General features: G+C 46.4%; 1 protein-coding gene and 1 pseudogene across 3 annotated transcripts in view; both read right to left on the reverse strand.

The window, feature by feature from the left end:
- The window catches only part of LOC309333392 (tigger transposable element-derived protein 1 pseudogene), a 306,834-nt pseudogene that overhangs the window by 246,220 nt on the left and 48,445 nt on the right, over nt 1-12,169 (reverse strand). The gene's annotated exons all lie outside the window — the stretch shown is intronic.
- SLC7A3 (solute carrier family 7 member 3) overlaps nt 1-12,169 on the reverse strand; it is a 32,798-nt gene that overhangs the window by 20,044 nt on the left and 585 nt on the right. The window contains exon 2 of one of the 2 annotated variants that reach the window (XM_081846767.1): nt 8,086-8,151. The exons of the other annotated variant lie outside the window; for it this stretch is intronic. The gene's annotated coding sequence lies outside the window, so the exon portion shown is untranslated. The remainder of the gene's footprint in view (nt 1-8,085; nt 8,152-12,169) is intronic. 2 annotated transcript variants of the gene reach the window in all.

Genomic DNA, 12,169 nt, shown 5'->3' on the forward strand with positions numbered 1-12,169 from the left:
TTGCTGCCGTCATGAAGGATGGGAAGCTCTGCTTGGGGGGGGGGGGGAATCCAAGCAGGAGCTGACATGAGATGGCTGGACAAAACTGCCTAGCAGCATATTCCTCAGTAGAGATGTGGGGACAGGCTGGCTAAGCTGCTTAGGAAGCCTTTTAGTGTTCCTACATATTTTTTAGGATTTGTTTTAATATTAAATAAATGTAGGGGTGGATTATTATTTTTTTAAGGAAGCCTTTTAGTTTGAGAAAAAGCAGTTGATAATGCAAAACTCACTGGCTGGGTATGGAGTTTGGTGGGCGTGGAAGGTGAGCAGAAGGCCACAGAAGACTGCTGAGGAGCAGCAAGCTACTGCCTCTGACAGCAAGATCTGTTCAACAGTGCAACACACTCCCTCGGGAGGTTGTGGACTCTCCTTCTTTGGAGGTTTTTAAGCAGCTGGATGGCCCTCTGTCATGGGTGCTTTAGTGGAGATTCCTGCATTGCAGGGGGTTGGACTGGATGACCCTTGGAGGTACCTTGCAACTATTCAATCCTATTATTCTATTATTTATATTTATACAATTTATATACCACCCTTTATCAAAAGCTCCCAGGGTGCTGTACATCATTAAGAACACATTTTACAGAGCATAATAATTACATAATGCAAAGCATAATAATAAAATAGTCATACTAACAATCTCCTTCCCCGCCCCCCAACATTTAAGAGGCCATAAGTTATTTAATAGCCTGGGTAAAGAGGAACATTTTCACCTGCCATCTAAAGACATGTAATGATGGTGCCAGGCGAGCCTCTCTGGGAAGAGCATTCCCCAGTCGGGGAGCCACTGCAGAAAAGGCCTGTTCTTGTGTTCTCTCCGAACCTCTCAGGAGTGCCTCAGATGACAAGCGCAAGGTTTGGGTCAGTTCATATGGAGAGATGTCTCTAATTCATGGTGTTTCTAATTCAGTGGTTGTGCCTTGTGGATACTTGGGACAGGGGGAAGTGTGCCAGAGAGTCCACTATGGATCGTTAGGGGGCCCTTCCCTACAAAACAAAAGATTATAAACAACAAGCGTATTAAGAGTTAGCAGCAAACCTTGGAGAGATTCAGCAGCCTGCTCACTTCAACCTGAATGGGCTTGCTACAGAAGACAGGGCGGGCCGCCATTTATCTCCCCACCTGCCCACAGCAAGCTGGGGTGGAAAGGACTCGGCTGGAGGAGCATCTCAAGGGGCAGGTTCTCCAGGTTCAATCTGGTCCTTGTTGCAAAGCAGTAGCACAGAGCTGGGCCAAGTCACCATCCAGAGAACGAGACCAAATGAAAATGAGGATGAAAAAAAGGGCTGTGAAGAAGAGAGTCGGAAAAGGGAAAAGATGGAATAAAAGAGTCCTTAAGAAGTAGTGCCACTCGTGAAAAGCGGCAACAGGAATCATTCCATCTGCAGAATGCTCCACCTGCTTAGAAATTTCTGCCCGCAACACTTAGTTTCAAAGTGCAGCATCTTTAAGTCATATTTTGTGACCATATTTCAGCACCATCATCTTCATTTCATTCACTGGTGAATTATTATTTTTTAATCACCACCTTTGCAAATTGGATTTCAATGCAAACTGCAATGGTGTGGGGAAAACCAAATCATGTTTAGTGGAGCAAAGTTAATAAGCTATCTTTAACAACATTTAACGTTTATACAAATAGCATACAGGCAGCCTATTGGCAAAACCTATTTGGTGTTTCGCAACTTTCCAACTAGTTGCAGGACCTTAGCCAGACCTAGCAGAATGCATGCAGAATCCACGGAAGCAATTGGCAACTTGGCTGCAGACAGGATAGACGAAGCAGGAACCAGGAACTTGTAGTTAGGTGTTTATTATATACAATGGACTATTTACAGGAACAGAACACGGATCTTTTGCTAGCTCTCTCTGACACGACTCACAACTCCTACACTCACTGACACACTGAACCACTGAACTACCAGTTAGTAGGTCATTAATTATCACTCCCTTGAGAGAGCTTGACCAGTCAGGGAGCTGTCTCCATGCCTCTGTTATCACCAGGCAGACTTACTCCTTCAGATTGCCTTCTGGCTGTCTGCCAAACCTTAATTGACTCTGTGTGAGTAGCTGCACGTACACAGTTTCCCAACATAGCCCCCAGTTTACGCGCATTCAATATGTGTGCAACTGTGTATATGTGCATTGCACTGAACCCCAAAGTGACCTGGAGACATCATAAAAACATCACTGAAAAATCTCTAAAAAGGCAGAACGAGGGTGGAACAGGGTGTTTTCAGGCTTTTTCAATGGGTTTTGATTATATAAGATTTCATCGATGCATGCTGGATGTTGGATCCAAGACAACTCACTGTGCTCTCCCATCCAAAGGAGAAGTAAACCCAGGAGCTTTGCCTCATAACTTCCCACCACTTTGAAAACATTAAACTACCAGCCTCCTACCCAGAGAAGCCTTGCTCACATCAAGGCACCACTGCCTTGTTCTGATTGAAGGGATGGAGTTGACAGAGCAGAACAAGAAAAGGTGCCAAAGCAAAATGATGTCCCTCTGCAATCGGTGCCCAGAAGTGCCCTAGCTTATCTACGAGAATGGCAGTTGGGTTGGCAAAACACATAATTAAACGCTTCCTCCTCGGAAGAGCAACTGAACTCACATTTCACCGCCAGAGCAAGGAAGTTAATTGTGCCTTTCAATGCTCATCTGATCCTATTAATAGATAATAATTTTACTTGAGCAGAAGGAAGCACCAGAGAAGGTCATGGTTGCCTGGCCCCAGCTCCAGCTGAAAACTAGCGTAACCTAGGTTACTGCTGAAGAAAAGGAAGCCTGGGGTAAGAAAGCAAGAAAAGGCTGTGACTGGCAGGAGCCAGAAGCTGCGCCTCCCTTTCCCTGTTGGCATCAGATGCCCACTCTCTGGCTAATGTTAGGCTGCTCTGTTGGTCTAAATCTATTTCTGCGCTGTTATCACTTTAGATTGCTGGCAGATCCTTCCATATTTGAAGAAATCCCCTTATATCCTACTTTTCTATGTTCAGGGATTTTGATTTTTAATTTGGGTGGTGGTGACAGTACACCCTGCAAGCCCATGCCCATGGCCAGGGCGACCTAGAAACAGGGTTGCCAAAATCTCCATACCAACTTAGATCTTTTCACTGGGCTACAAATAGGGAGCCATACTCCAGAGAACAAGCTTGATTTAGTTCTGCAGCCAAAAAGCAAAGCTGCCAGCTACACAAACACAATATGCCATTCAAATCCTGGGTTCTTCACAAAGCTATATGAAACATACAGATTGGATACCAGACCCATTCCTTAAGCTAAGCCTTTGCTGGCGGCTCTCTAGAATTACAGAAAGCTATTTGGAGGAAGTGGTCCTTGCATCATTACACACACACTAGATGACCACAACACATTCTATTCAAGTCTGCCTTGGACAGATGCTCTTTAAATCTACCTTGTGCAAAATACAGCTGCTCAGATGCTTGTTGGGCCACAACAGAACTACAACTAGGACTATAACTCTCCTTGGCCCAGACTCTCTAAGTGTCCCTATTTTTCAGGGACAGTCCTGGATTTACAGAAGCTGTCCTGGTTTCTCATTTGAATGTCTTGCTTTTCCTTAGGACGCCCCTATTTCAATCGGAGAAATGTTGGAGGGTATGGCTCAATTATGCACCTCCCAAGCCAAGGAGATAGTTAAGTAACTATACAACTTTTAGAAGACTTCTGAAGGCAGACCTGTGTAGGGAAGGTTTTTTTTTAATGTTTAATGTTTTATGTTGTTATATGTGTTCGAAGCCTCCCAGAGTGGTTGGGGAAACCCAGTCAGATGGGCGAGGTACAACAACAACAACAACAACAACAACAACAACAACCACCGTTGTTGAATAGGATGTCCTGATTTTCATCAGAGAAATGTTGGAGAGTATGTTAGCCCCAGCCACACCTGAAGTCCAAAACATCTGGAGGGCACCAAGCTGACAAAGACTGGACTAGCTATTCAAGGCACATAACACCTATTACACTGGCTTGCTGTTCATGTCCTGATTCTTGGCCCATTTTAAAGTGCTGGTGTTCACCTTTAAAGGCTTGAGTGGTTTGGGACCAGGTTAATTGGATACTCTCACCAGTTCAGGCCTTAAGATTAACCTCAAAGGCCCTGCATGGGGGCCTGCCATCAAACTTGTGGCCACTAGAGAGAGGTGCATATGGCTCTCTCCTTCACTAGCAAAGTATGCATGGCTTCTACGTTACAGTCAAACCTCGGTTGTTGAATGTAATCCGTTCCAGAAGAGTGTTCGACTTCCGAAATGTTCAACAACCGAGGCGTCTGAACACTTCCTCCCTGCTAACACTGCTTTTTAATATGCAGTGTTCCTGTGTTGTTTTTAAGTGCTACTGTTTTACTGCCCCAATGTTTATACAATGTTTAATAATTATTTTTAATATATCATAATGTTCTTGTTTCTACTTGTAAGTCGCTTTCAGACACCTTCGTGGAAAAACTGACAAATTATTAATAATGTAATAGCAATTATTTTTAGTTTTGGATTGTGGTTTTTATTACAGTCTATATGTCTTTGCTCTGATATAAGCTGCATTGGGAAGATTTTGCCCAAATATTTTGAAATAAATGAAATATATAAAAATGTCCTCCCATTTCTTATTTTCCCTTTATATTGGTTGTTTCCCAGTATTTACGGTACATGTTGTATTTAAGGTTCAGGGAGCAAAAGCAGGCCAAAGGTAGGTAAGCCACCTGAGCGGCATGGTGCTGTCAGAAATACAAACCATCATTCCTTTAAAGAGAGACAGAGACAGAGGGAGAAATAGTTGGCAATTTTCACCTGAATGTGGGAGCTGCACTTTAATGAGCTATGGAGACAAAGACAATAATCTAGACTTTAGCAAACAAACTCGACTCATGTGTTATCGGTTAAGGGGTGTCTTGCGGGTACCAAGAATTAATGGTTCGTTTCAGAGTTTTCTTCCCAAATGCATTATCTTACAATCTCCTGAAGACAGGATGGGTTAAAATTAAAAGCTTAACTGAAAAGTTGGCTTATTGTGGAATTAGCATTTTCAGCTCTTAGATCTCCTTGTTTGTTCTCCTGATCAGGAGGACTTTTGAGACCGTAACTGAGTCCTGCGCAATAAAAAGATGTGTTGATAAAAAAAAAATAACACAGGTGCATTAATGAAAGTTGCAAAATGCAAGAAGCAGGTCTTGGTTGTTTGTTTGTTTTTCAGTCCCTCCCCCCCCCCCATTTGCTCATTTTCATTAAATCTGTTTGCTCCAGAGGGAAACGTAATTGCCAAGCCCAAGCAATGCCAGACCCCCTGAAGAGCTCCACCACCTGCTACTCCCATCGTGAGTCCCAACAGGGAGGCGCAGACACGGAGAGGTGGTCTCCTTATGGTGGCAGCCGTTCATGAGGCGTAACTTATTAAGGAAACAACACACACCTTCAGAAGGACAAGCAGAGCTGGCTGTGGGAAGAGCAACACTGGAAATGGCCATGTTCAAGTGGAGCTGAGGCCTTGAAAGTGCCCTTGCTGCAGAGCTGGTGCCAGATCTCAGGGGCTCCTTGGCACAGTGCTGCCATTACAACTGCCACCCCAACATGGCCACCTATATGCAATACCTCCCCACCCCACTGACTCTCCTGCCAGCCGCTCTCCACTGGGCAGTATTTCAGTGGCAATGCACTTTTGAATAAGAACCAAGCTTGGCTCCTCTCCATGGTGGCCACCATGCAATGCCAAAATCACCTAGCTATATAGGCAAAGGCATTGCATTTCGGGTCAGTAAAAGTGGTGGGCAGCCACTGCAGGGGAGAGCAGAGATTTGGTGCCATTGTCTATGGGCCACTGGGGGAAGCTGAGAAAAGTGCGTGGGGCCCTCCTTAGTGCTCTGATGGTGTTTCCTGCTTGGCAGGGGGTTGGACTCGATGGCCCTTGTGGTCTCTTCCAACTCTAGGATTCTATGATTCTATGAACCCGTGGGGTGCTTGGCTTGTACCCACTGCAGCTGGCCACTCAATATGCCAATTGTCGCTTATTCCAGTCACCCTCCCAGGTTCCCACTCCTGGTGCCTTAGGCTTCCACCCTGCAAAGACTCTGAGTCAAGAGTAGAGAACCTCAGGCCGATCTCTTCCCTGGAGAGGAGCAGTCCCTACCCTGCCGACAAGACCCTTCATGCTGCTCTGGAAGCCCTGTCGGAAACATCAGATAAAGAACAGCCCAGTAATAGCCTGTAGGATAGGCACAGCCACACTCCCCGTGACAGACTGGGGCATCACCCTGCCAATTCGCCGGTTCCCATTTTGGGCAGGAATAATTCACTGAGCAGTTACACTTTTACCGCGGCCTCTTTCTCAGTGAGGGATGGTCACAGAGGAAGAGTCATCTGAGCGTGAACTGATGAGGGCAAAAGTCCTGGACAGTTACAAGGAGCTGCAGGAAGAGGCAGCCAACTGCATCAGCCAGTCACTGAAGATGAAAAGCAAGCCCTCTTCCTTCTGTTGCAGCTGCTCAACTCATTTAACTTTGCCTCAACAAGTCTGCGAAGGATTCTCTCTCTCTCTCTCTCTCTCTCTCTCACACACACACACACACACACACACACGTCCCTCTGCATGGCTTATTAAGCTACAGGCAACACAACATTTGGAGGCAACCCAGGGCACGGAATGAAATGTGCTTTGGGTGGGTCCCAAGTCATGCAATGCCACTGGCTGGTCCTAGCTGGTGTCATGTCTCTTGCAGAGAGATTAAGAGAGGTTACTGGGTTTTCTTCTCCCACTCGCAGAACTTCCCTCCTTGGGGAAGTCTGCAACTCAGAGGCAGAGCCATGTGTTTGGCATGGAAAAGGTCCTGGGATCAGCCGCCAGCATCACCAAGTGTGGCAAGGAGAAAACCCTCTGCCTGAAGCCTTGGAAAGACACTGCCAGTCAGTACAGACAAGACTAAGCTAGGTGGACCAGTAACATAGGGCAGTTTCCCATGTTGGTAAAAGTGCATTTTCCTTGCCACTTGGCTTAGCAACCTAACTGATCCACACTCCAGCTCAGGTTATAGACCCTAAGGAATGGATGAGAGAAAATCCTTGCCTCTCAGGCTTGACTAAAACCAAGTTTAAGCATGCACCACTGTGTTTCAAAAGATTGTATGTGCCTCAGTTTGACCAAACTGTGGGAGGCACTGGAAAACAGGAGTGCCTGGCGTGCTCTGGTCCAGGGGGTCACGAAGAGTCGGGCACAACTAAACAACTAAACAAGAAGTGCCTCAAGGCAATTAACTGCATTCACCCATTACCCCGCCCCTCAATTTGCTCTGTAGATCAGAGATGTTGACTATAACTTCTATAATTCCCGGCTCTTTGCTAGGCTAGCAGGGGGCTGATGGGAGCTGCAATTCAAGCCACCCATCATCCCCATGTTGAGGAAGGCAGAAACCATAGAGATGTTAAAAAACCCAAACCAGGAAGATATTAGTCTACTAGCCTTCAAACTGGAGCAATTTCCAGAAGGGATTCCTTCCCACTAGGGCTCTATTTACTCAACCGCAGCTCTGAGGCATTTCAGAGCACTTTGCCCAACTCTCTGAAACCTCCAGGAGCTAATCTATAATGCGGTGCTAATGAGGTCTGCTTTAAAGTCAGCTGCTCCACAAGAAAGATCTGAAGCAGAGGACCAAAGAAAAGATCTAAACCACCCATGTCCCCTTACTAGAAGGAAGAAGAGCATCATCTGTACAACTGGCTCTTTCATCTCACAAGTTATTAAAAAATCTGGGAGATGGTGCACTTAACACTCCAAGCACCCAAGACACAAACACACACCTGGCTGGGACTGCACACAATTTCCTGAAGTGTTCTTAGTGTAATTCAGAGGCTTACAAAAATTCCTGCTTGACTGAGTAGGGGGTGTGTGTGTGTGAACACGGGCTCAGACTCCCCTCCTGCAACCAAGGAAGTGCTCAGCTCATCCCGATATTATCGGTGGAAGTCATGCAATAGGGATAAGAACAAACAGGAGAAACATTCGCAGAGCTGAATTGGGAGCAAAGGGAAGTACCCACCTGGCTGTTTTCAAAAGCTGCTTGCTGCTCAGTTAATATCAAGCACTTCTTCCCCACAGATATATTCTAGGAAGAGGGGAAACATCACGGCAAGTCAGAAAGCAGCTGGGAGCAGGTCTGCTGTACTGTACTCTGATTCCTGGGCACAAATAGACTGAGGAATGCTGGGTACAGTTACAGTTCCTCTTCCCCTGCTTGCCAACTGACCCTCTTCTGCTCCCCACTACCACACTGCCGAGGAACATCGGAAGCTGCCTTATGTAGAGTCAGACCACAGTCCATCTGGCTTGGAGCTATCTGCAGTGACAGCTCTCTGGGGTTTCAGAGCAGGCGCTCTCTCCGCTTTGCCTGGAGACTGGACCTTCTGCAGGCGAGACAGATCCTTCGTCACCAAGCTATGGCAGGCACAGGCAGGAAGTAGCCCCCAGGGTGCAAACCTGAGCAGAAGTCATGCTCAAACACAGGGATGAAAGGGTTTTCCCCACCCTTCCTTGATTTCAAAAGACCTAGGAGTTTTAAGTGCCACAGGTAACAATAGCAGGATAAACAGATGAGATGGGATCCTGAGGCTAGCACCACAAGCGCCCTTTAAACCTACTCCAACGCCCCACTGAGCCACTCCTCATCCTGGAAGCCCCCTGACCTGTTCATGCATCCTGTTCTCAATATAGCCTCAGGATTGGGACCCGGCCTGCTACTTCCCAGCAAGGGCAAGTGTATCTAAGGAGATATTAGCATTGCCTCCAGTAAGGGGGCAATTGTTTTTTGCAAAGCGATTTTGGAAGCTGCTACCCCCCAATGCAGAAACGGGAAAATGTGCTGCCCTTTGGTTGGTGCTGGACCATGACTCCCATCATCCTTGAGCACTGGCCACACTGGCTGAGGCTGGCAGGAGCTGGAGTCCAGAAGTTGCTGGAGAGCATGCCTTTAGCACATTCCGTAAGCAGGATTTCACCAGAATCTAAGAGCAGCTTGCTGGATCCGGCCAACAGCTCTCTAAATCCAGCACTTTCCTCCTCTTGAATGACTGACCAGATTACCCCAGGAAGCCCACAAGCAGGACCTACATAAAAGCAACGGTGCTTGGAGGCATATTCCTTCAAGTGAGTATTGTTAATGTTTCCCCCCACAGTATAAAACTGCACCAGTTTTAAGAGAGCACGTTTCATACTGGGAGTTACCTGTGGATTAGAATAACAGGACTGTAGAATTGTAGAGCTGGAAGCAGGGCCGGATTTAGGTTTGATGAGGCCCTAAGCTACTGGAGGTAATGGGGCCCTTTATATGTCCAGCTGTCCTTTGTAAACAACAAATTGTCACTGTTTTTTGTGTTGAATACAGCCATACCTCTTGTTATGTTTGCTTCAGGTTAAATATTTTCAGGATGCGGAACGGGTTACTTCCGGGTTTCGCCGCTCGCGCATGCGCAGACGTGGCAAATCGCAACCCGCAGACACGGGTTGCGTTCTGCTCAGGTTGCGAACAGGGCTCCTGTTCACAACCAGAGGTACCACTGTATATCCTATATGGTAATTTATGGACCTAATAGGTATCTAAAGCCATTTGCACATAACAAAATACCGTATTTTTCGCTCTATAAGATGCATCAGACCACAAGACGCACCTAGTTTTTGGAGGAGGAAAACAAGGGAAAAAAAATTCTGAATCTCAGAAGCCAGAACAGCAAGAGGGATCACTGCACAGTGAAAGCAGCAATCCCTCTTGCTGTTCTGGCTTCTGTGATAGCTGTGCAGCCTGCATTCTCTCCATAAGACGTGAACACATTTCCCCTTACTTTTTAGGAGGGAAAAAGTGAGCCTTATAGAGCAAAAAATATGGTATGTATTTTATCAAAGTAATTGTTGAACTGAAATACAACTAAGAAGTATATTAATACAGTGGTACCTTGGTTTGCATACGTTTTGGATTACAAACACGTCGAACCTGGAAGTGTGTGTCCCAGTTTGCAACCTTTTTTAGGATTACACCCCCTTTTTTTTTGGATTATGAACGATTTTTTTTGGAGGCCCCATTGGCAAAAGCACGCCTTGGGTTACAACCTGTTTTGGTTTACAAACGGACCTCCAGAATGGATTATGGTGGTAAGCCAAAGTACCACTGTAGTGAAATACAATTAAGAAGGATGTTAATAGTGAAATAACTATTAAGCTCTAACTTAAAATTTTGTAAATGTACATCCGGGTTTTTTTCCCTTTAATTTTTTTGGGGCCTCCAAGAGAGTAGGGCCCTAAGCTATTGCTTGTTTGGCTTATACATAAATCTGGCACTGGCTGGAAGGGACCCTGAGGACCATCTAGTCCATGGGGAGGCAAACTAAGGCCCAATCGCCTTCTTAATCTGGCCTGCGGACAGTCAGGGAATCTGAGTGTTTTTACATGAGTAGAATGTGCCCTTTTATTTCAGATGCATCTCTGGGTTTTTTATGGGGCATAGGAATTCGTTCATTATTTTTTTCCAAAATACAGTCCAGCCCCCCACAAGGTCTGAGGGACAGTGGACCAGCCCCCTGCTGAAAAAGTTTGCTGATCTAGTGCAACCTCCTGCAATGCATTTGGGAACTGAACTTGCAACCTTGGCATTATCAGCGCTGTGCTCTACCCACTGAGCTACAACAAGGCAGAGGCAGCAAAGGGAGGCACTGCCTTCTCTGCTTAGGCACTACGGAGACAGGACTCAGCCAAGCAACTGCTGCAGCCAGAAGCACCGAATAGTGCCAGGGGCTGTTCCGGGCAGAGCTCAGTTCCCGCACCCACACTCTTTTTTAATTTAGCAGCTGAAAGCCAGAAATTGGACAAGGAATTTCCCACGGCCTGGACAGTCTGAATCAACACCCCGCCCAAATCTGTAGTTTTTTGCTTTCTTGTTTTTCCTCAACCGCTGCCCCCTCCTACTCTTTGCAATGAAGAGTTCTAGAGGATGTGTCAGCCTGCCATTCTTTTATAACAACATGGTTGGTTCCAGCACCAACGACTGACGGGTCCAGAGAGGCAAGCCAACGTCCACTGCGCTTGCTTGCATTCTCTCCCCACCCCAGAGATCCACTAGGAGCTGTTCAACACTGGAACGGTCTCCCTTGGGTAGGTTGTGGGCTCTCCTTCTTTGGAACTTTTAAAGCAGAGGTTGGGTGGCCATCTGTCATGGATGCTTGAGCTGAGATTCCTGCATTGCAGGGAGTTGGACTGGATGACCCTCAGGGTCCTTTCCAACTCTATGATTCTATCATACGGGCAGAGTCTTCCCAATATTCTCTTTGTAGAGGCACTTTAGACATTGGTTTTAAGTGTAAAAGCAAGATATAGATAAGATAGCCAACAAGAAAATGCGCATGTATGAAATTAATGCAATGAAAAATGCATACATAACATTGTACCGGCAGCATCAGACTGATGGACAGGAAAGTTGGGTGACTGGTATATCAGCGTTCCATGATTATTTTGGGGCGGGGTGGGGCAGGGGGCGGGCATTTTGGCAGGTTAGGAGAATCAGTTAAATCAGACCCTCACAAAAAAGCAAAGTAAGGCAGAGTAAGCTGGAGTGAACACAATAGAAGGGGTTGGCAGTTGTTATGAAAATGCTACAGGAATGATACGATCTCTGTCTTGGCTACTGTTCTCCCCTTCTCCAAATTCCTGGCAAGTCTCCTTACAGCGGCTGCCTCTGCCATGTTCAGGAATCTGATTTGATTTTTCATCCCAAAGCACCCCAATCTGAACTTCACTCTTGCAGGGCGAGACACAAACATACATAGAACATACTGGGACAGGTGTCTGTCTACAATTGCCTTGCCCACCTTTCCAAAGGGCAGGGGTTTCTTTGGGCAGGGGAGGGGTGGTGAATTTGGAAAACAGCCCTGGTCGCCAGTAAGGATGTCTGCTGCTTGGGGTAGGAACCAACATCAACAGCAGCTCAGGGAATACTCCAGGCAGGATGTCGGCAGGAAAAGGTGTGGAATGAGAGAGAGAAGCGTGCTCAGATCTTTCTCACAACCGGATCTTACTCCCTAAACTATAGGGAAAAGATGGATGATGCAACCTCCCGAAGCGAGCTCGATGCCGTCCCACTC

Source organism: Podarcis erhardii (assembly GCF_964252035.2).
Source record: "Podarcis erhardii genome assembly, chromosome: Z".
Taxonomy (NCBI): Eukaryota; Metazoa; Chordata; class Lepidosauria; order Squamata; family Lacertidae; genus Podarcis; species Podarcis erhardii.